The sequence below is a fragment of the Corvus kubaryi genome, unplaced genomic scaffold, assembly GCF_017639235.1.
Source record: "Corvus kubaryi isolate FWS band 111438036 unplaced genomic scaffold, C.kubaryi_AGA036_p1.0 37361, whole genome shotgun sequence".
NCBI lineage: Eukaryota > Metazoa > Chordata > Aves > Passeriformes > Corvidae > Corvus > Corvus kubaryi.
In genome coordinates, this window is record NW_024581118.1 from 641,139 (window position 1) to 664,733 (window position 23,595).

A 23,595-nucleotide genomic window follows, 5' to 3' on the forward strand; every position below is an offset into this window, starting at 1 on the left:
TTTTGGTGCTAACTAAGTAACGAGCGTAACTCAGCCTGTGCTTTGGATCCAATTCTGCACCTTGAAAGCCAGAGGAACCTGCTGCTGATGGCCTGAACAGGACCACAGTACCCAGTCATCATTTGCCACTCCTTCCCTGGGTTTTCAGACCATATATTGCCTGTTTAGAGAAGAAGCAGAATAAAGGGGGGAGGGGTTCTGGTGAACTGGGCCTTCAGGCACACAAATAAAAGTCAATCTTGGGAGTTGGATTTGATGATCCTTGTGGGCCCCTTCCAACTCAGGGTATTGTATGATTCTGTGATTCCGTGATCTTCGCTGATTTATCATAGCACAGGCATACGGCCTATGATTCCAGTCCCAGCACGAAGCATACTTCAGGCTAAAACCCCACTGTACTAACTTTGACAGTACCTGTTCTGCATCCAAATGTTGAACAGCTGACAATTGAAGTTCCTGCTTATTCTTTCCTCTCTCAGACCTTGCCGGAAATTTACAGACAGTTTTGCTAAACTGTTAATCTGGAATTAGGATTGGATGCTCTGCCACGGGTCTTTTCTTCTTGTTTATACAGCTTCCCAAATGGGGGTGGCTTATTGGAGGGCTTATCTAACTATTTTGTCTTATCTTCCCTAACTGCAAGCTCAGGTATAAAGAGAATAATTGAATAATAATTGAATCTGCAGAGTAAATAAACAAACACTGCACAAAGAACTGGGATCAGTAAAGATTGCCTGAAAATTCCCAGGTGTATCTGTAGGTTTCTCCTACAGCTGGGCTTGCTATGTGTCCTGGGGTTTTAATGTAGGCCCTGTTCTATGATGATGAAGTTGTGAAACAGAGAACTCAGGAGAATTATGCAGCATTAAGTGACACAGAATAATCTTTGACTCTTTCTAAATATTTCATTCTCCTTTTTGCCCTCTGAACAGGTGTAGTGCAGGGTGAGGTGAATGGGAGCAGTTCATACTTCTGAGGGCATTATTTATTCCGAGATAATTATTTATTGGTTAAAATGCATTCTCTCTTATATGCCCAGAATTTGCAATCCATGTTTTTCTTTATTGCAGATTAACATCCATTTCCATTTTAATAATGATGGTGAATGCAATGAGCAGGGCCAGATGTGCAAAACAAACATTCACTAATTTGTAGTCGTTTAAACATGTAAAGCTAGTCTTTGATGTTAAAACACCATTAAAAAGGAACTGGGAAGTTCACATGTCTGTTCCTGTGTCGCTTGTCAAGCAGCAGAACAGCTCAAAGAGCAGCTTGTTGGTTTGCAGCATCAAACCCACCTCAACAATTTTGGCATCCTGTAAAAAATGTTGGTACCTGACATCTTCAAATTTTATAGGACATGGAAAATCCATGGGAGGAAACTGCATCTGCAGGGCTCGTGCCTTTCTGTGCCCTCTCTTCTTTCTCCAGCAGCATCAGCAATGTGGTCCATGCGAGCCTGACTTCAATTCTCCAGCAGTCCTTGGGGATGGAAGAATGGCTTCATCACCCTGGCAGTCAGAGTCCACGCACAGCGACCATATTTTCCAGCCCTGGGGATTATGTTTACAAAAATCTTTGAATATCAGCACAGTTAGGAAATCATTCAGTGTTTTGGGATAACAATCCTTAAAGGGAAAATGAATTTGTCATTGTGGTGTTTACTTTAGCCAGGATCAAGGTGATAGCAATTAATCAAAATCCTTAAACTGGCAGCAGCTTGTGCAGCATTTTAGTTTTCCTTCTGAACTCCTGTTAATTGAGAAAAATGTGCAGCAATTTCACCTATTTTTCTATAAGGCAAGCCATGACTGTTGGGGTCTCCTCCCCCGCCGTGTAGCCCTGGGAGAGGGGCCCTGAGGGCACAGACACGGGGTTTCCCTGTCCCTGCTCAGCCTCGTTCCCATGGGTTGGTTTGTGTTCCCTGCGCGGGCAGAAGGACCCTTGGTCCCGTGACTGTAACCGTTCCTCAGCAGAGCTCCGGCCATGCGGCTGGAGAAATAAACATCTCTGAAACATCTAGCAAGAATCTGTCTGTCCATATATATTTCCTTTCCACGGGATTCCTGGTTTGGTATATGCATGTTGCAGGATCCCCACTGCAACATAATGGTGCAGAATGCGGGCAGAACGATCCCCGATCCCTAAGCGACTGATTTGTGTGAGTAAACCCTGGAAACTTTGGATTCCTCTTCTTGGTTTTGCTTTGCTATTCCGTATCTAAACTATGGAGGAACGGTGGGAAGACTCTTGGCTCTCAGAGACGCATATGGACATTTATCTTAAACTTAAAATGATTCTTGAACAACGATTTGTAAATTTTAGCTTGATTCAAGCTCAAAAAGAGCTGAAACACTTCCTGGCATGGTTGTTTAAGAACTTTTTCTATGTTTCTTGGGATTTAATTATTACCAAGGGCTTTTGGAAAACCGTTTGGACACAGTTAATACTGGAGTCAAAATATATGCCGATGGAAGAATATTTTCGTGAATATTATTTAGTTACCGAGACTGTTGAGCAATGTCAGCTGTGTCCCGGCGAAGGGAAGCCTGCCTCAGGTGTGGCCCAGGCCACGTGCACCGAGCGCTCTGCGAGCAGCAGCGAGGCAGTTCCCGCGTGCGGGCGGAGCCAAGCGAGCCGCAGTGTCGGTGGCGGAGCGAGGAGCGGCGGGAGCGGCGGGACCCGGCAGTGCCCGCCCGGCCGCGCGCAGCGCGTGGTGGAGCGAGCCCCGTGAACGCCCGACCGAGAGGGGCGGTGCGCGGGCGGCGGCGGTGGAGCGGAGCCGCGCCCAGCCGAGACGTGCGCTGGAGCCGGGTGCGGGGGAGTCGTCGCTCGGGGACCCGGCCGAGACGTGGGTACAGCGCCCGGCATCGGCAGCAAAGCTGCGACCAGAGGAGGCGACGCACGGAGAACTGAGCGGCGCGGCCCGGCCCGGCCCGCGCAGCCCCGAACGCAACCCCGGGAAGAGCGCGCAGGCACCAGCAGCCCCGACAATTCCAACACGGGAGCGACCAAAGGAGAGAGCAAAGACACAGCGAGACAGAAAACAGCAGCCACTCGGAAAAAGGAAAAGATCATAGTAACTAAGATCTTATGGATAGTAAAATGGTATAATGTTAAGCAAAATTATGGTTTTATAACAAGGTGTGACAACCAGCAAGACATATTCGTGCATAGAACTGCTATTAAAAAGAATAACCCTGAAAAATGCATCCCAAGCTTGGGAGATGGAGAGGTAGTGGAATTCAAAATTATACGAGGTAGAAAAGGGTTACAAGCATCGCATGTCACTGGGCCTGATGGTGTTCCTGTAAAAGGCAGTATATATGCTAAAAATCGTAGTCATGTTAGACAATATCTCCCTTGTAAACCCCCCCTACAGTCTCCCTTTCGTAATCCCACCTTTCCCTTTTACCCTATGTCCTATTACCCTCAGTGTATTCCCAATCCGTTTTTTCACCCATGGTTTCCCTCACAAAACCATGCTTTTGCCAATTGTTTCCCCAAAAATCCCTTTCCAATGCCGAGTAGGGGAGGAAAAGAGGGAGGGAAGAAGTTAAACCCTCTCCTGCCTCAGTTTCCCCACAAAGCATGCTCAGAGAGTTCTGTCTCCCTTCTGTCAGCCCTAAGATGTTCCACAGAATCTGATTGGACATTTAAAGACTCAGGAGGGTGGCTTGTTTTGTCTTGAAACTGTTCTTGTTATGTTTATCCAGTTGTTTTCATTCTCCTTTTATTAAAATAAAACGGGTGAGGTGTTAGGGTCCCTCCCCCGCCGTGTAGCCCTGGGAGAGGGGCCCTGAGGGCACAGACACGGGGCTTCCCTGTCCCTGCTCAGCCTCGTTCCCATGGGTTGGTTTGTGTTCCCCTGCGTGGGCAAAGGAGCCTTGGTCCGGTGACTGGAACAGTTCCTCAGCAGAGCTCCGGCCATGTGGATGGAGAAATAAACATCTCTGAAACATCTAGCAAGAATCTGTCTGTCCATATATATTTCCTTTCCACGGGATTCCTGGTTTGGTATATGCATGTTGCAGGATCCCCACTGCAACACATGACTGTTCTCATTTCTCCCATTTCTGAAGTGAAGAGCTTCATTAAAATATCAGGAAATCATCAGTGCCTTTCAGAAAATAAAACAGGGTAACTTAGGCATTTGAAACAGTCTTCAGCCTGAAACACAGTTGTGCTGAGAGCAGCTACCTGATTCAAGTAATGGTCTATTTTTTACCCATAACAAGTAGGACACAGGTACAATACAAATACTTTTGGCGTTGACAAGCGAACTGCATTCCCATTTTTAGGGGAAGACAGACAGATCCTCATTAGCACTGCTGTATTGATATAACTCAGGCAACATGCAAGGCATGCACACACTGATTACACTGCAGTACTGTGATGAAAGCCAATTTTTTTTCCCCATAAATAGGCCAAATTGGTGTTTCTACACCAGTGGTTTACCTGCTATCTTAAGAGGCTTGTTCTTTTCTTTTGGCACAGAGGTGGAGCTGCTTTCAAAAGAAAACAACCAGGTACAAGCCACTGACTTTCCATACTCAATTATATCATCTTTCCTCTTTCCAAGAGTTTTGAGGGGCTTATTATTATAAAAATAATGATAATATTGTCTTTGCAAATATTTGTCTCTGGCTACTTTTAGTCCATGACTCTCCCAGATCCAAGTCAATTCATTCCCGCAGCAGGAGGAGAACTGAAGCAGGAAAGCCAATTTCTGTTCTCATGTACAAAAAAGTCAGGATGAAATTTGTCCTCTTCTTGCAGGAACAACCCCCAGTACTTGGTTTTGATATTAAACCCATAATTTATTCTTGGGTAATGAACTAATACCTGCTTTAAGCATCACTAGGCAGGGACAGAGCACCAGGCACAGCTGATGGGCGCTACCCTTAGTACCAAATATGTCCTAGATATCAGAAATTGTTTACACTGTTTATAATTTTTCAGCTTCTAAAAATAACTCTCCAGTATGCACTGTCTCATCACAGAAATGAGAAAAACAAACACCAGAAATCAGGGAAATAGCTATTTTCTGCTTTTAGACATATCATTGACTACATGAGAGTGGCAGACAAAGACTCCATCAACAAATTTGTGCATAAGGAAATAGATTTTCATGTAAATAATTATTATGAATGTTAACTAGCTGCACACATCACAAGGAAAACATTAGGGAGGTTTGTTTGGGGAGGCTAAACAAAATATGTTTGCTTCGTGCTGTTCTTTTATGGTCATTTTTATTGGAAGCACAGTTTATAGAGGCATAGCAATCATATATGTTTCACTGTAAAAGCACCACATTTCTCTGGAAACAGTAGCAGGCTCTCTGCAGAAAAAACAAAGTTGGCCAAACTTCATAGTTATAAACCTAGAGTTGAAAATATTCCCTCTTTTGGAATGTCTCTTGATGTTGTTTATGTGCACCTTTATGATAGTGATTTCCAGTGCAGCGAAAAATAATTAATTGCTAGAAAGTTGAAGGTAGAAATGACTTCAAATGGGATCTTGCCAAGGATTTGGCAAACAAACTGTTAGCTATTTCAACATTTTCATCATGGTGAAGGAAAAATGTCCTCAGATGAAAACTTATCTGCCTGGATTATTGGATGATACTAAAACTCTAAGTGATGAAAAGGATGTAAGCTTGCTGGAGTCTTTCTAGTTCACATGGTAGCATTTCCTGGCAGTAACAGTCTGAGACAGCTCTTATAACCCAATCTTCAAAGAGGCCTCACCTCTATCTCCAGTTTTTCAGCTGTTTTCATTAAAAACTCTGCCTCTGTAAACAGAAAAACATGGGTTTCCAGCGAAAATTTGGGTGCATGGTGCCATAGAGCTGATAGGCATTTCATTTGTGGGAAAACAACTTCCATGCTAAGGAGGAGAACCACTCTGCTGTCCCCCTGCTGAGTAGGACAAGGACACCAAAGTCAGAAGGGCCTGTGTTTGAGATCCACAGAAATATCTCAAAGGCAGGTGCCAAGAGGTTGGCACCAGACTCTTTTTGGTGGTGCCCAGTGACAGGACAAGGAGCAATGGACAAAAACTGAAACACGAGAAGTTTAACAACATGGAACCATGGAATAGCCAGAGTTGGAAGGACCCACATGGTCATCAAGTCCAGCTCCTGGTCCCGCACAGACACCCCAACAATCCCACCCTGTGCATCCCTGGGAGCGGTGTGCAAACGCTCCTGGAGCTCCGGCAGCCTCGGGGCTGTGCCCATTCCCTGGGGAGCCTGGGCAGTGCCCAGCAGCCTCTGGGGGAAGAACCTTTCCCTGACCTCCAGCCTGACCCTCCCTGACACAGCTCCAGCCATTCCCTGGGTCCTGTCCCTGGTCACAGAGAGCAGAGATTAGAGCTGCTCCTCCACTTCCATGGGGAAGAACTTCTTTCCGTGGGGGGAGGCAGAGCTCTGGAACAGCTGCCCAGGGAGGGTGTGGAGTCTCCAACGCTGAAATATCCCAAACTCACCTGCAAGCGTCCCTGTGTCACCTGCTCCGGGTGACCCTGCCTTGGTGAGGGGTTGGACTGGATCATCTCCAGAAGTCCCCCTTAACCCCATCGATTCCATGAGTCTGTATTTGTGCATCTGTGACCTCACCGGGAGCCTGCTGCTTTCCCGCTCATGGCCTCTGGCCTGCGGCGCCGGGCTCCGTATGCGGGATGAGAGGTGCCCGTACCCCCGCACCCCGGCTCCTCCCCCGCGGTGACGGCCCCGCGCCCGCCCCGCCCCGCCCCGCCCCGCCCCGCCCGCTCCCCGAGAGGCCGCTCGGCTCCGCTCTCCTTTGCTCAGCTCCGCTCCCCGCCGCCGCACACCGCCCGGGAGCCGTCGTTGCCTGTGCCCGCCGCCTGCTCCGGCCCGGGGGAGCCGCTCCGAGCAGGGCTGCCGAGGTGAGCGCCCGGGGCCGGGGCAGCGTAGGCCGGGGACCGGGGCAAGCTTCTCCATCCTCCGCGGGGCCGCTCCCGCCGCCGCTTCCTCGCTCCCCTCTCCATTCCCTTATTTCTCGTATCCCGACCCCCCCCCCCCCCCCCGCCTCCCGCCCCCCGCCGCCGCCTCCGGCCGATGTTTTATTCATGGCCCGGCGGGCTTTGTGCGGAGCGGGCTCGCCGGGAGCGCCGGACCCGCGGCGGCGGCGGGGAAATGGCTGCGGGTGGGCGGCTCGGAACCCCCCCGGCCCGGCAGCGCCGGGGCCATCGCGCCCGGGGGGCTCGGCTGTGGCTCCGCGGCCGGGGCGGGAACGAACCCTGCGAGCGGCTCTCCGCAGGTTTTTATATGTATAGCTGTATGTCGATATCTGTATCTATTTATCTATATTCTTTTTTGATGTTCGGCAGCAGCGTATTGCAACACCGACCGCCCGTGCGCCGGGCGGCACTTACACTATCACCGAGTTAACTGTAGATGTCAGACTGTGCATACTCTGGGGTGATGTCAGATTGGTAATAACGCGCAGAAATGGGAATTCGGTGCGGGCAGACCGTGATGGAGACGGCACAGAGACCCAGCTGGCGCGGACAGACCCGGCGGAGCTGCTCTTTACCCCGGTGCAGGGCCTGCTGCGGGGGCAGTGCCCCGGCGCGGGCGGAGCGTGGGGGCACTGCGATGATTAGCATTATTTGTGGGTAGCTGCGGACTCGGAGGAGCAGATATTTGTGCCTGGAGCAGAGATACTTGGCTGGTTTTGCCTTACAAAGGTATTCAGGCGTGTGTTGATTAGAGAGTCGGCTGATGCCTGTCTTGTCTGCAAGTTGTGCCATAAGGCAGCCTCCTCCGGTATCATCAGTCCAGAGGAGGAATTCTGTTGTGTGCTGTGGAAAGCTGGCTGTGATCAATAGGCAGTGTCATGTTAGCTCCCGATACTGCCTCTTGATTTCTCACAAGCTGATCATGGACCAGTGAACTAAAGCTGAGAGATGCTGAAACATGTCCCTCAACTTACTCAGTTCCCCCTTCGCCTGCCCTTCACTTTCCCTATCCCCTGGTTCGTTTGATTTCAGTGGAAAAATTCTGGTTCTGAGCCTGTTCAGAGAAATCCGTGTGTTTTGGTTTTGCTTGTCTAACTTGCGTGTTTGATGATAGCTGAATGGCTGAAGATCCCCGTGCACAGGGTCTGGGGGTATTTGCCCTTCTGTACAAGTGAAGTGAACCGATACTGCTTGATGTTGTTTAACCTTGTATTATCTTAGGCATCATATGATGAAGCAGCTTGATTTGTTTAAGGCTTCATGATGATGCAATGCAATAATAATTATAAATCTTCTCATTGTCTGAAGAATCTTTAAATACTACTCTGTCTTGGGAGGTACTTCATGCGTGTTTATTCCCAAGAGGCGAGGGCATGGATGAGCAGGGTTTGATATTAATCATCTTCATTTTGGGGTGGGAGGGTGGGAGCAGTTTGGCACAGGTGCTTTAAGTTGTAATTTACGGGTGTGATGTCATGTGCTAGATAAGCTTTCATAGGATCTGCCATGTAAATTATGGCCTTTGTTTATATACGTGCAATTACTTGTTTTGAAAATCCATGCTGTATAGTTTGCTCGCTAGCCTGCGCCAGAGATGTGAATAAGATCCAGCAGAATGTGCTTCAGTTGCGCAATGGAGCTCAGTGGTTGAAAACATTTTGCTTTGCTTTGTGCTTGCAGCCTGCTCCAGGTGCGAAGGTGCTCCGTGGCATCCGCACACTGCGATGTGCGTGGTGGTTGGCTGTGAAAGCAGTGGCCAGGTGCTTTGTTTATTTTCTTCTTTCTCCATGATCTAGTATGTTCCGTTCTTCAGAAGAAGCAGGGTGCTGAAATGACTTATTTCAACTAATGTGTGCCGGAGAGACCAGCTTGGTTATTTCAGAATGCTGTGGTTTGTTACGCAATCAGATTAACAAAGATTAAAATGATCATTCAGCTTTGGGTAAATATGATCGATAGAACAGCGTGGATTAGGGTGGCTGTTTACATTGGGCAGATCTGCTGCAGTTGGTGTGTTGCAAATATTGGATGGAAACAGAATGAGTGGACACAGTAATGTACTAAATAAATTTTTAGTAATCTCTTTGGGATTATGATGTACTTACTATCGATTGTCTGTGCTCCAAGAGCTTCTGCAGTGCCTTAGGTGCTGCCTGCATGCATGGGCAAACTTACTTTCAGCTTCATTTAGTTGACAGTCCAAGGCCTCGTCGAACTTCTTTGTGTACAGCTGGTGTACACCTGGGGTGCGGTGCGGGCTCTGGGCTACTGCAGTCCAGGGGTTGGGTCAAGTGAGATGACCAATGCTCAACCGGAAGCTTCCTAAATTAAACAAAAAGTACAATTCCAGCCACATTTGCTGAAGCTGGCAGCTCCTCAACTGGTCCATTATTAGTTGGCCATTTCCTGTTGTCTTGGAGGCAGCGTTGCTGCAGGAGATGTTTTCGAGGCTTGTCTCCCTGAATCTGCTCAGCGAGGAGGTGATGACGAGCGGGCCGCACCTCAAAGATTGTCGCAGGCACCACTGTGCCGGAGGTGAGACCCTGCCAGGAGAGACAGCAGCTGAGAGGGGAAGGGGCAAGCTGGGATGCGGAGGAAGTATCCAGAGCGTGGGGAGGAGAGGGAGGTGTTGGTCAGCATGGACTTCTCTGTGTGTGTGCAGTGCCTTGCTGGGACCCCCGTCTGCAGCTGCACTGTGGTGGGCTCACCTGGGCTCTGCTGCTATAGTAGTGCATCTGAAAATACAGGATGTGATGGCATCCAGGGTTTGGGGGAAAGGAGGAATAACCAACTCCTGCAGTCAGTTTTCCAGAGGCCTTCGCATTGGTGTGGAGCCTGAGCCCTTCCAATCTTCTTCTCATTTAGGGAAAGGTAAGGGACCCTCAAGGATGCTGCTTTTCCATCCTCTCGCAGGGAATGGAACAGGACTACATTTTGAATACGTGTTCAAAAATACTCTGGAAAGAGCTTATTATTATTGTTATTTATTTTCTCGATGGCTGTGTTTAATTCTATATAAGCAGACATGTAATTGCAAAGGGATTTCACAGGCACTTGCAAATGTCTATCACTGTGCTACTGGCTGCTCTCTGTGCTGTGTAACATCTGTGATAAATGTGTACATAAGCACATTTTGGGTACACTGGAATCTAAAGAGGTACTTTGGGGAATAGGTAATCTTATTAAGGCTGTGTTGTTGTAGGATGTTCAGAAGAGACAGTGTGGAATCAGTAATGTTAAGACTATTTCTTTTACTGTTGCAAGTTTACTTCAGCTCTGATTTATTAACAGGTTGGTTTCTTGTCATCTTCAATCTTGTGAATGAAGTAAGAGCAGTTATTCTGTGTCAGACTAGAGGTCTGTCTAGCTCGGTAGCTCTTCTGATGGGACCACTTCCAGGTGCATGGGAAAACTGGAACAGCGACGTTCTCCTCCTTATAAACCCTTATAGCAGTCACTGCTCTAGGAGACCTTTGGGCTGGCAGTTCCAGGGAGGCTTATGTGTTTTATAGCTTCTGATGGATTGTCTTCTCTAAAAAATGTCTTAATTAGTTTTGAAAAACTTCATGTTGTTAGCGTTCACAACCTCCTGTCCTGGTGAACTTCTGGTATAATTGTCCAGTCTGAAAAGGATTCTTTTTTTTTCATTTTACAGTTTGCCATTTGAAGTGCTTGTGATTTTATCTGAATTCTGGAAGAATATATTTCTTTCTAGATTTTCACACAGAAATTAACGATATGTGGGGATGCTTAGAAGGTATGTCAAGATAACTGCTTTATATTTGCAGTGAGGTATAATCCCAGCCCTGTTTACAGTCACCTTTCATGCATAGGTACCATTATGGCTGTCATATTTAGGTGACTGCATGCAAAAAAATGTTCAAATAGAAGAAGTGATTTCTGCAGCTGTACATCCTGGACCTAGACTGGGGTAAGTCTTGATTCAGAACCACTCAGATGACAAAAGAGTTGCTGCAAGCCAAGGAATAACTTCAGCAATGCTGCTGGAAGATTTACCAAAGTAAATCTTTCAAGGCATCTGGTGTAACATTTTAGGAGATGTGGAAGGATGCGGAGAACGGAATTTAAAAGTTGTATTAAAGAGCTTGAAGTTAAGTAATACAGATTCCAATAAGTGCAGCATGATGCAGAAAAAGCGGTGACTCAGTCCCTGAACTGTTCTATAGGTTGGCTTCTACCATGCCATCCTTGACCATTTCAGGAATAGATGGGTGGTAATGAAGTTGTGGTTGAAATTCCACTTTTCTTTTTGTGGCAGGGGAGCAGGATCCTTTGGCTGTGAATTGACCTACAGTATTTGCTTTTGTGCCGGTGGTTCAGGAGTCTGGGTTGCAGGAGCCCTCTGGGTCACAGACTTCTGGATGCTGGTGGTAAAGTTGTGTTTGGTTTATTAAAAGAAGCTCTTCAAAGGTTGGCAATTTATTGTTAGAATCATACAATCGAAGAGTATCCTGAGCTGGAAGGGACCCGTCAGGATCTCCTGGCCCTGCAAAGGACACTGCAACAATCCCAGCCTGTGCATCCCTGAGAGCGTTGTCCAAATGCTCCTGGAGCTCTGGCAGCCTTGGGAATGTGCTCATTCCACGGGGAACCTGGTCAGTGCCCTTACTGTGGCAGCCTCCTAAATCCTGTTGATAAAAATGGGTGGAATTTTCATGTTTTTAAAGCAAATAGAAACTCTTCGTCTTGTCATTTCTACTGTTATTTCACCCTTAAGCTTGTAAATTTATGATTAAACTGGGTGGGATTTCAGCCTGATTGCTTACGGGTGGAATAATAGACTGACCAGACAAAGATTTTCTTTTTGTTTTAAAAATAGAGAGGCTTACATAACGATGCTGTACAGAACAACAGTATATGTGTATGGATAAGATCTCTGGAACAGTGTTAATCCGACAGCATCCCTTGCCTGCGTGTCTGCTGTTGCTTGTTTCAAAGGAAGGTAATTCTGGAGTGAAAAGATGGCAGTGCCAAGTGATTTAACTGGAGTATTGATCCAGTCCTGAGCAGATTTTAGGCAGCGCTCTGGGTTAGAAATTTGGAGAAACACATTTTCAAACCATTGTAAGCTCCTAATTTGTTATCTGAATAAGAGAAAGCTATTCTTTCTCTTTTTTTGTGGAGCACTGTCTGTCTCCTGGTGTTTTGAGTTGTTTGCTGAGATTCATGTCTTAATGTGTGGCATGTGCTTAGGAAACCTGAGGCCCAGTTTTGGAGAATAAAAAAAACCAAACTAGTGAACATGTCCGAAAGCATCAGGATGGGATCCGAGGCTTTCCTCTTGCTATGAAAGTGACCTCAGTTTGTTCTCCTTCTGTCTCTGTATCTCTAACAGAAAAGCATAGACTTTTTCCGTCAAGTTTGGGAAAAGATAAAGAGCAAGTTCACTTGAAATATATATTTAATAGGGAAAATTTTCCAGGATCTATATATACAGGTGGGCATTTTCCCAAAAGTGTGCTAGGTGTTGAGGCCATAAAAATATTGCTGCTAACCAAAATTCCAGCCCTGAATGTATCTATAAATACCGTAGCCTCACTCTTTTGGCTCTGTGAAATAAGTAGCTGGAATCATTTCATACATCAGGACATAAAAGGACCTTGGTGAACTTGTGCTTTTATAATAAACAAGGAAAAGTTTGTCCAGGTTGCCCAGTTTATCCACACAAAGACAGCTCTTTGCTTGGAGAGGGGGAGGGCCTTACCTCTTAGACTTTCCTCCTTAGGATTTTTATCTCATCTTGTCCCAAGATTTTATTAATAAAAGCAAAACAAATTTAATGTTTATTCGTGTTAGGCAGACAGAGCTCTGCGTTTTGGAGTCGTGGCTAATTAGATTTGTGGAGCCTGTGCAATTTTGGATATTGGGCAGGGAGATTGTTTTTGCAGGAAGACACAGAGGAAGGAACACAGTGCTCGTATTCCCTTTCTTACAGTGGCAGCAGCATTTTCCAGGCCCTGTGTGGGTTCATGATGTTGGTGTGCTGTTCCTGGGGAAGCAGGCTTGTTGAAGTTCACCTTTGTGTTTGGAGAATTCCTTTTAAATTGCTATTCAGTAAAGCCCTGAGTATCAGATCTTTGCACATCTCCAGTGGAAAACAGTCTGAGGGAAGAAGTGGCTCGTAAACCAAAACAAATGCTGTCTTTCTAAGGACTGGTAATGGGCTGTAAGCCCATTTCTGCTTCAGCTTTGAGGGATGACTAAGATGTTTCTCTGTTCTGGCAATACCCACTTTGGATCCTGCTGCTTAATTTTGTCTGCATGCCTGCTCACCCCAGCTGCATCTTGAAGGGAGCTGATGTGCAGTAAATGCACCGACAGAGTGTGCAGGGGCTGGTCTTTTGTTGCCGATGGATGTGCCCAGCTCCAGGGCGTTCTCTGAGCTGGGGTGTTTCAGGCTGTGGTTCGGCTGCTGAGCATGGCCAGCCATGTAATGCTGAAGGACAGGCTGCTGCTCCTCTCCTCCCAGCACAGCCGTGCCTCTTACGTGCGTGCAGTAGCTGTGGTGTGGTGGATGCCCAGAGGCTCAGCTTTCCCTTCCGAGCCTTTATTTTTGCAGGAATCTGAAATAGCAGAGCTGAAGCTGCTGAATAAGCCTGACTGAATCCAGGGGAGCAGATCTGGCTCTCCCCTTTGCCTGCCACAGAAACGTGGAGAGGAGAAATTCCTGCGAGTACTTCAGGGAATTGTTTGATTAGTGGGTGAAAGGAAAGCCAGACAGGGTTTTCTAATCCCGTCTCTATTTTACCACTCAAAGGTCTAAAGGATATAATTGTTTTTTCTTATGATTTATGTTTTTAAATTACTCCCTAGTTTTCAGGTGTGGGAGTCTATCAGCCAGTGCTACTGAAATGAAAATCAAAACCTCGTGATGAACAAGTTCCTGAGATGATCTCTGTTTAAGAAAATAGTAAGAGGGAGCTGTATTCGTTCTGCTTTGGTCATGTTGGATAAGGTATATCTTTGAGATTAAAAAGTCCTGATGCTCATGGGAGGAGGGGAATGCTTCTTTCTTTTGTCTCCAGTGTTGCAGCAGAGATGCGAATTAACCACCAATCAAATTGGATTTGGGCAAGTTTGCCTTTGCTAGGGCAGTGAAAATGTTTTGTTTGGGAGAGCTGCGCAAATTACACCTGCAGGCATTCATACAGAGATAAATCACCCCCTGGCTGCCCCAAATCTTCCTGCTTCAGTCCACAGAAATATGCCAGAGAAGCTTTGGGAATGGCAAGAGTCAGTGAGCATGTTCTGGAGCAGGTTGTGTACAGGCACAGCCCTGAGCAAAGATGTCACAGCGAGGAGTGACTGTGATCCCAGCACAGAGAGGCTCCGTCTGTGGGATGGGCATGTCAGGGTGAGCAGCTCGGAATGTGGGGCTGCTCTGCTGTTCTTCCCCAGTGAGCTGGATTTTCTTGTAACTACCATTCTGCATCCTCGGCATTTTGGCAAGAGAAAGACTGTTTTCTGAAAAATCAAACATTAAAACATGGAATAAGAGGCCTCAGGTTTAGTAACAGCGTTTAGGAGAATAATAAATGCTCAGCCTTGTGAAGCTGCGTTTAGTTGTACATTTATTTGGGGATTTTTTACAAGCATAATGGAAAATTATGCACTCGACTGTTCTCAGGGTTGCCGTGGGATTCAGGGGACCTAATTTCCCTAAGACTATGAAAATCCCAGGCTTTACCATGTAATTTTTGTTGCCTTTACACTCCTGTGCTAGTCTCTGAGCCTTCTTTCATCCACAGCAAATGCTTGGGTGCTGCAACAGAAATAGTTTAAAAGCCAATGATTTGAGAGAAAAAGAGCTGGAGCTTCTTAGATGTCTGGGGACTGGATGAAGTAGGATTAATCTGGCATTAAGTCAGAAATTTGAGAGAAGCTCGGTCAAGTGACTGGCTGGAGAGAGGGGGGATTCATGAAGTCAAAGTCATTTCTTCAGCCAAAGGGGGATCAGGCTGACATATTTCTGACGGGGTGTTTTGCCTGGCCTCTCCCACAGACTCTGGGTAGCTGTCACATACTTTCTCTGCAATTGCTTGGCATTCTGAGAGCTCATGCCTTAAAAAAAAGACTAGGAGTGAGCAGCTTTCCAGAAGGTCATTGGAAATTTAATGCTACAGTGTAATGAGGTTTGTGAGTTACCTGTAACGCAAATAACAGTGCTGACGAGTTGCTTTTCAATTATTAATTCTTGTACAGTAAGTTGTTGGCCATTAAGATCGGTTGTCTATGCAAAGTGGTTCCATAAAATGCAAATTATTAGTTTCTATGTGGGTCAGAAAACATTGCATACTTGGTGTAACTCTTCTAGTTAAATAGACTCCTTTGCTAAGCAAATAATTTAAGCACTGGTTACCCTCAGCATTGTCAAAAACATACATGAGTTCTTGCTGAGTGTAAATAAAAGGGTTTCAGCTTTGAATGATGACTGCAGGATTTGGCTTAAAAGCTATTTTTGGGCCACAGGCACAGCCCAAAGCCGGGGGATGTACGTGGCTCCGCTCCTGGAATGGCGTCAGGATGGAGGATGACTAAGTCACCCCTGCAACTTCCTCATTGCTCCAGAAAGGTGGTGATTTATTGCAGCTCTGTGTCAGCAGTAAATCGCCGTCCACTCGTGCTGATTCAGCCACCCAATGTAGCTGGGAGTTAGGGATGTGCCCCAGGTCCCTCCCAGCTCCTTCCCACCCAGCAGCTGCCGAGGGTGGAAACAGGGCCATCGCCCTTCCTGCCCCGTGTCCGAGCGCCAGCCAGGCTACGGATCCTGTCCTTATGGATACATGGGATCGGGATGGCGTTCCTGCCGAGTCAGGGAAGATTGGCAAAGCCTCAGGGCTCTGGGCTTCTGAAGGTGCTGAGGTTGAAGCAATAGCAAATGTGGCAGAATCAGCACAGTGGTGTTGCTGCTCGGTGAAAAATTGGTCCAAACCGTTCCAGGCCCTGCCCTGGTGTTCCTTTGTAGGCAGAACAGGTTAGGCAGCAGCACAGGACTGGAGAGACTACACAAAACAAGGGGGAGTTCACTGAAGGTGTTCATTAAGTGTGACGAGTCGAGGGTTCTTGTTTCTCTGGGGCTTACAGTGCCTTCCGTGCACGAGGACGGATTTCTTTGCTCCCATTTTGATGAGTAAGGCACGTAGTTGTTTTACTGCTGCCTTTTCCCTCCTGCCCACCTTCCAAAAGAAAGCCCAAGGTGCAAACCCCCACCAGTCTATAAAGACCTGATTTTGAAATAAAACGCTTCATTTCAGGTATGGGAATGATCTGGCTGTGATGGAGACTGATGGCAGTGCCTCCTCTCATCCACCCTGCTCTCCCAAGAGCCGGTGCTGTCCTGGGAAAGCACATGAAGAACCTGCTTGCTCGCTCTTGTTGTCATGGCCCTTATCTCTTTAGTGGAGAGTAAATAACCAGGATAATTGTTGTGTTCCTGTATGTTTTGCACCCTAAGCCAAATGCAGGAGAAACAACTCTTTTTTAGGGCATTTTTGCATCATCCTGTGCTTTGAAAAGGCACAAAAAGGCTGTTGTTGGCCATAATCAGCATCAGCTGCTTCCCAAGGTGTTATCTCACCAAGCAGGAGGCAAGTTTTGATGCAGTCCTGGTCTGAGGCAGAGGTGGGAGTGAAGATCCCAGGTGAATTAACCATGCCATAAGGATAAGGAAATTATGCCTCATAATCTGTGGGCTCTTCTAGCATGTGGGGTCAGCTCCACTTTTGATCTTGGTTGTGACTGAATATCCTCAGGAATAAAATCGGCAAGTAGGAGTGGAGGCAGCCCTGAAGACTTCTGGATTTCTCTTTCATGGTTACTACCTGGTGAATGTCACTGTCTGGTTTGCTGATGGATTCTTTTGATGAGTAAATTGGTGAGCTCTCTATTTTTTTAAGTGTTCAATTTCCCATTCTTTTTTCCTTGTCTATAGTTTTCCATTCCTTACCTGCTGCCATCTCCCCTGACATGCTATGAACATGCCTGAATTTTTGCGTTGAAATGGTTTTATTGCTTTCAAAATACTGAGTGTGACTGGGTGTAAAAATGAAAATAGCATGTGAGCTTCAGCCTGCTGCTTCAGTGCCAGTGAAATCAAACTCCATGAGTTAGCATCCATATCCATAAGGTGTTTTCCAAGTGCAGACTAAGCTGAGGTGCTGACTGTGGGAACGCTGACCAGTGTTGAGGGGGAAAAACCCCAGCACTGGAGGAGTGCAGGGACCTTTCTGTATCATCAGACTGCAGGACTGGTTTTGGGCCTTGATTTAAATGTCAAAGGAGTGATGGAAAGCAGAAGATGGGAATGACTGGCTCTTAAGGTAGTGTGTGCTTGTTGGTGGTAGGGGTTGGAAGCTGTCTCCAGTCTCCAGTTCTTCATCCCTACCTGGTCATTAGCCACCAGGTTGAGTAGGTTGGAGGATCTGAGCTGCTCTAGGACGAAGTTTAAAACTGCTGGAAATTACAGCAGGCTCAGGAGCAGCACCTTAGACCTTCAGTTGTTTATACTTACCTGGAAACGTAGGAGTGCTGTGTTCATCTGTCTTTGGCAGTTCCCCTAGTTTCTGTCCTGTTTGCTGCTTTGTTTTAGGGAATATTGGGGAAAAAAGAGAACAAGCATGCACTGGTAAAATGGCTTCAAAGCCTTTGATAAGGAGGAGAAGGTGTACGTGCTCCCAGATATTGCTGGAATAGGAGACAAATTACATGGGGTAGGGAATGGTGCACCGGGATGGGAGTTGGGAGATCACAGCTCCTTTTCCCAGGGGGCTGTGGAGCTGCTGTGATGGGAGTTGCCCATCCAGGCTCTCTGCAGCCACAGCAATGTCTTTGTGATAAGACTTTGAGCTTGTTCTGTGCTTTGCTATCACAAAAATAAAAACTGGCTCTTTTTCTCACCTTTGAAGTGAGGTTTTTTGGGTTTTGTTTTCTTTTTTTTTTTTTTAACAGAGTGAAATCTGGATTATTTTTCAAAATCCTTTGATTAACTTGAACCTCCTTAGCTTAATTCTGTTCTCGTAACAGATTTGCTTGTCAAATACTATTTTTAAGTTCAGAATTACAATGGAGAGTATTTCCTCTTGCTGCCTATGACAAGTACTAATGCTCAGAGTACAGTCCTGGGACTGGGGTGTGCATCCCTATTTCCTGATGATTTTGAAGCTTCACCCGCCTCTGCAGGGTGAAGTGCTGCTGGACTGCAGGGTTGTATTGCTAATAACTGTAAACAACAGTTCTGACTCATTAGTCATGGAAGACAGAAGTACAATCAAATATTGTGGCTATGTTAATTTGTTTACAAATAGGAAAATTTATGTAAATAGCAGTGCAGATGAGGTTTAGCACATGTCTTTTCTGGTTGCCCTCTTTAGAAGGTGTATGGCTCCCCTGCACATCTGGCATTTGGTTGTCCCCCAGCTTCAGCTCCCCATCACTTTTCTACAGTCCCTGCCTACCTTATACAGACTCTAGTCTTCAGGTACCTTGGGCTTATCATGCGTTAAAAGTTAACATCTAGGAAGAAGTTCCGAGTAGTGGTTGGCCTCCATGAAGCCCAACAAAGGAGGTATTCACAGATGTTTATAACTATGGCCTGGGTTGGAAGGCCATGCTGTATCATTCCAACCCCTGGAATAGCAGGGACACCTTCCACTACGCCAGGTTGCTCCAAGCCTCATCCAGCCTGGCCTTGGGTATTTTATGTTGGCTGACTCTTCATTTTGGGGTAAAGGCAGCGCCTGAGCATGTTGTGTCTGTATTGTCACCATCCAGAGCTGGTGTCAATAACCAGAAAAATGACGTGGAGGGTGGGAATATAATGTTTGTAAATGTAATAAACAAGGAGGTGGCAAGGTGGAGGGCTGAGATGGGATGTGAAGAGCTAAACAGCTGATGGCATGGGGCTGGAAATGTGAGCAAGAGAAACTGAGGCACAGCCTAGCAAAACCAAAAGGAGGCACTTGCTGTTGGAAATTGTGTAAGGGCACACATGTGCTTTGCATTGCTGTCTCAAGGCATGTGGTCGGGAGCAGAAATGATCAAATGTTTCTTTCCCCTGTCCTTCATACAGTGTGTGCTATGAATAAAAGCTTTCTGAGTGAGTGCTCAGGGCCAGAGCTGCTTTTTGTAGGTTGCCATGGCTTGTGTTGCTTTTCCTTTTTGTTCACCCTTCTCTCCTAATGGGTGACATGCAGTTGGGCTGGATCCAGACAGAAAATTTGTCACTTGAATCATGCTGAACAGCACCACTAGGTATGGGCAAGGCAGAAGAGGAAAGATTCAGTCAGGGTTTTTCTTCAATTCTGAAATATTAAAGATCAGCCAAAAAGCTTGTAAATATTCCAGTTGTGAGCTGCAGTGATTCTGCTTAATGTGCTTTACTGATCTTCCTGTCATCTCTTCCAGGGGGAAATGTTAATATTCCACTTAGAAGCAGTATTTCTTTTGATCTTTGGCTGCACCCCTTGTTTGTTCCCTAAACCTTCTCTCTTTCTACCACAAACCACTTAGATAACTGGTGTTACAGGAAAATAATCACCACTTGTGTTAGTTCCCTGATTCTCAGTGGTGCTGATTTGTATTCTGGGATTTGATTGCAAGACAGACAAGTAGATAAATATGTAAAAGGCAAAGCAACAGCAACAAGAAAGAAATTGTATTTGATTGAAATCCATTTCTCTGCAGTGCCTTAACTATAGCTGATTGGGTGTGTGGTTCTGGGGGAGAACTGATGGTATGGGTGAAATTTAATGGATGAGCCTTCACTTGTTAAACTTGGGATGGGGCTTCATGGAAGAAACCAGTCTCATCATGGCATGGACACATTGTTGGGAAAGAGGGAGCACTGGCTGTGGTAATACAGTGATCTGTAATTCCAGTAGCTTTGGCTGGTTAAAGACCCTGCTCTGTAAATGGAGGCTTGTTGGTATTTCTGTTTTATGTCCCCACCCGAGCTGTGTGGTGTTGCAGTGACCTGCAAAAGCCAGAGCAGCACGAATTTCTGTGCAGTTTCGTGTTGCCACTTGTGCTGGCACATGGGATGTTTGACAGGAGAGGTCCTGGCAGGACACCAAGGAGCAGGAGCTGGCTTGTCAGCAGAGGTAATGGAGGGAAGGCAGGAAGCCGATGCAGCAGGGCTTCGTGTCCAGGACAAAAAGCTCCAGTGCTGGTTTTGGGCAGGGAAGATCATTTGTATCTGCAAAGTCTTAGGCAACATAAAGTTGTTCCATGGGGGTCTTCTTTGTTGGCTTAATATTTTAAGGTGTTTCTAAAAAGCTCCTAAGAAATTCCTTGGTTAACTTTGCTTCAGAGTCAAAAGGATGTTATTATGGAGTTTCTTCTCACCAGCACTAGCGCCATTTTCCCATTTCCTCTTCTTATATTTGCCCTCACCACATTCATTACCAGTTGTGTTGTGTTGGTGCAATGAAACCCCAGATGAGATCAAATGTTGTTCTGGGAAGTGCAGTCATGCCTTTCAGCAAGGGGATTGGCTTCCCAAAGCTCACAAGGTGGGCAAGAGGGAAGGAACAGGGAGATGGACAGGAGAGCCCAACAAGTTATGCCATAATGATCAGTCCATGCTGACTTGCTGTGTTGCACTTCTGCAACTTCAGTGACTCTTTGAAGAGAAAAGAGTTGCCCCTGTACTTGGGTTGGGGTAGGAGGGAGTGTTACTACCTGGTGGTTTCTGTATTCCTACACTGTTTTCCTTGTATCTGCTTTTGGTTTCTCTTGGGTGCAGGATGAAATGGACTTAATGGACCTGGTGTAGGGAATAACTGTGTTTTCAGTTCATCTTTAAAGTCTTGGGTGGGCTTATGAGGTCTGTGTAGGATGGCTGGGGGGACTGGGGGATTCCACTGAATGCTTCCTGAAGAGGGAGTTGCTTCTTTCTTTGTTTCTGTACATCCCCAGCAGAGCTTTTTGGATAACAACAGTTTGGGAAAGCAGAGGAATATAATGAAAGTTTGCCATCAAATTTAAAAAAGGCCTGTTTCTTCGTATGGATATAAGAGCAGAGGGATGGAAAGGTGGAGCTTTCTTTTGCCTCTGCTGTGCTACTTGTCCTTCGCTTTCCTGTCTGTGAAATGATGTAAAAATGCCAACCACCTCCGCTTAGCACAGGGGAATGAAGGAGTAAAAGCTCAGTGAAATTGCAAAGTGTTTCCACATTCATAAAAAGAAGCAACTGTTCTGTTGGGGTGGGGGGGGGGTTACTTGTCTTTCATTTCTTTTACATTGTTTTCTCATCTTCCTCTCTGATGTGTGCTGAAGGAAGTGCTGGTATTCCTGCAGTCTCCGAGGAATGATGGATTATCCTCTGTTAAGGGACTGACAGTCTAATTGAAATGGTGAATTTTGAGCATGCTGTGAGTGCACTTGTTCCTTGTGTGCTCAGTGCACAGACTCAGTGTCTATGTTGTATGAATGTTTGCTAGTGACAAAACTCATTTTCATGTTTATACACTTAATGATTTGTTTTGGTAAAACCCCCTTATTTTTAGCCTTTTTGAATCCAGTAGAAAAATTAATTTACTTTTAGAGTTGGTCACCTTTTTTAAGATTGCACTTTTTTCCTCCAAAACCTGCAAGTAGCATTTTTCCTCATGTTTTCTGCCTACTCAACTATGCAGAGCCAATCAGAATGTTATTTTTTTAGTCCTACTCTAACTTGTATGGTAAATAAACAATTTATTCTGTTCTGCATCAGATTCCTGCCTTAGCTGAGGACAGCATAAAATGACTGAAGTGATTAGGCAGCGACTCTAAGAACAAAGGGTTTGCCATGTCCAGTCTCCTGAAATGCCTCTGTGCAGATGTGGGAGCAGGGATGGTAGGAATGCACCTGTTCCTCCAAAGGAACTGTAATCAAAGGTGCAAGTGCCCATAACTGAAGGTACATTTGTAGCATTGATAATAATAATCTTTATCGTAGCTTTTAAGTACAATCATAGAGTCATTAAAGTTTGAAAAGATCTAACATCGAGTCCTGCTGTTCCCCCTTTGCATTGCCAAACCCCCCACTAACCCGTGTCCCCAGGTGCCACATCTGCGTGGCTTGTAAATCCCCTCAGGGATGGTGACTCCAACCCTGCCCTGGGAAGCCTGTTCCAGTGTCTGACCACCCTTTGAATGAAGAAATTTTCTCTAATATTCAATCCAGTATTCCCAATCTAAACTTTCCCTGGCCCAGCTTGAGGCCGTTTCCTCTCCTGTCCCTGTTTCCTGCGAGCAGAGCCTGACCCCCTCGACTGCCCCCTCCTGTCAGGAAGCTGTGCAGAGCCAGAAGGTAATAAGGATAAATGAGAAAGTAATAAGGGTAAATAAGAAGGTAATAGGGATAAATAAGTAGCAGGACGCATGCAGAGACAATAGGGCAGATTGCAGCATAGGACAGCTGTCCAGGTAAGCACCCAGTGTCCCCTGATGACCCTGAGATTAGCACTGGTGACAGACAGGGACACTACCTGCGATTCCAGGTTTGGTACCTTTTGCATGTTCTGAGTTAATCAGTGATTTGTATGCAGATTAAATTGGATGGCAGTAATTACTGCGGTGCCTGTGCCGAAGGAGACATGTACAGGTCCATGAGGATTTCGGGAGGGCGTGTGGGTGTCGTGCAGACAGACCATGGCAGCAAGAAGCACTGGGTTTAGGTTGGGTTTTCTGCCGACTGCTTGGCACCAAAGCCTCACTTGCCCCTACCTTTCACTCTCCCCCGATTTTATATGTGTTAATTGGCTGCAGCCAAAAGATGTTGCTGCTGAACTTGTTACAAATGGAAGCCAGTCTAAACCACGTTGTAGCAATGTACATATTCAGGCACTTTGTCTGAGGTGATCTTCAGAAACGCAACACAACAACAGCAGCGAATGTGCTTTGTCTGGAGCTGTGGAAACCTGTCCTGGCTGTGAGTTTGGTGTCAGCAGTCACCCTGCTCTTGGTGGCTTTCCATTCTCCTTTGTCAGCTTTGTGAGGAAGCAAACTTGAAGCAGGAGGAGAAGATAAGTGGAGACTGAAATTAATATTAAGCACTTCTAGATTAATTTCACTGACAAAATCTCTGCTTGATTTCTGTGGGTGGAGCGTTTGCCAGACCCGTGCCAGATTTTCCAAAAAGGAGCTGGAGAATGTTAAGCACAAACCCCACAGCGTTTCACAGGAGTTTATTCTGTTGTTTCAGTAGTGACTCACCTCCAGAATGATCCATCCTCTTCACTGTGTATATGTGGGGAAGAAAAACCACTGACAAAGGTCTCAGAGCCATCTTGGAGCCATACAGAATGCAGCGTCCTGTTCAATTATTAGTTAAAGCATCCGAGTGTCTCAAGCCCTTAGGCAATTTTGAGACTAATCCTGGCAAAAGATGTTTGCAGTCAAACCTGATTCACTTTTTGTTAAACATCCTGAATTTTTTAAAGAGTGTGGAATGAGACAAAAGTGGTAGGTATAGACAGAGAAGTGCTAGGTATGATTCTCTGAATGGACAGAATTATTGTTTTTGAAACCTCAAGGGCTGTTAGAACATAATTTTTTTCCTTTCTGTACATCACATCTTTGGCTAAATGACCTGAAGATTGAAGATCAGCA

General features: G+C 46.1%; 1 protein-coding gene and 2 long non-coding RNA genes across 3 annotated transcripts in view; 2 read left to right on the forward strand and 1 right to left on the reverse strand.

Moving 5' to 3' along the window:
- Nucleotides 1-1,441, forward strand: part of LOC121667351 — a 38,138-nt gene extending 36,697 nt beyond the window's left edge. Inside the window, exon 5 of the long non-coding RNA XR_006017033.1 lies at nucleotides 1,358-1,441. This is a non-coding gene — a long non-coding RNA (uncharacterized LOC121667351). The remainder of the gene's footprint in view (nucleotides 1-1,357) is intronic.
- On the reverse strand, nucleotides 1,042-6,695 carry LOC121667352. Its single transcript, XR_006017034.1, has 2 exons — nucleotides 6,490-6,695; nucleotides 1,042-1,553 (listed from the first exon to the last, which is right to left on the reverse strand). It is a non-coding gene; the product is annotated as an uncharacterized LOC121667352 (long non-coding RNA).
- A 68-nt stretch (nucleotides 6,696-6,763) lies between these two features.
- The window catches only part of CUNH1orf21 (chromosome unknown C1orf21 homolog), a 116,029-nt gene continuing 99,197 nt past the window's right edge, over nucleotides 6,764-23,595 (forward strand). Inside the window, exon 1 of the mRNA XM_042033856.1 lies at nucleotides 6,764-6,909. The gene's annotated coding sequence lies outside the window, so the exon portion shown is untranslated. The remainder of the gene's footprint in view (nucleotides 6,910-23,595) is intronic.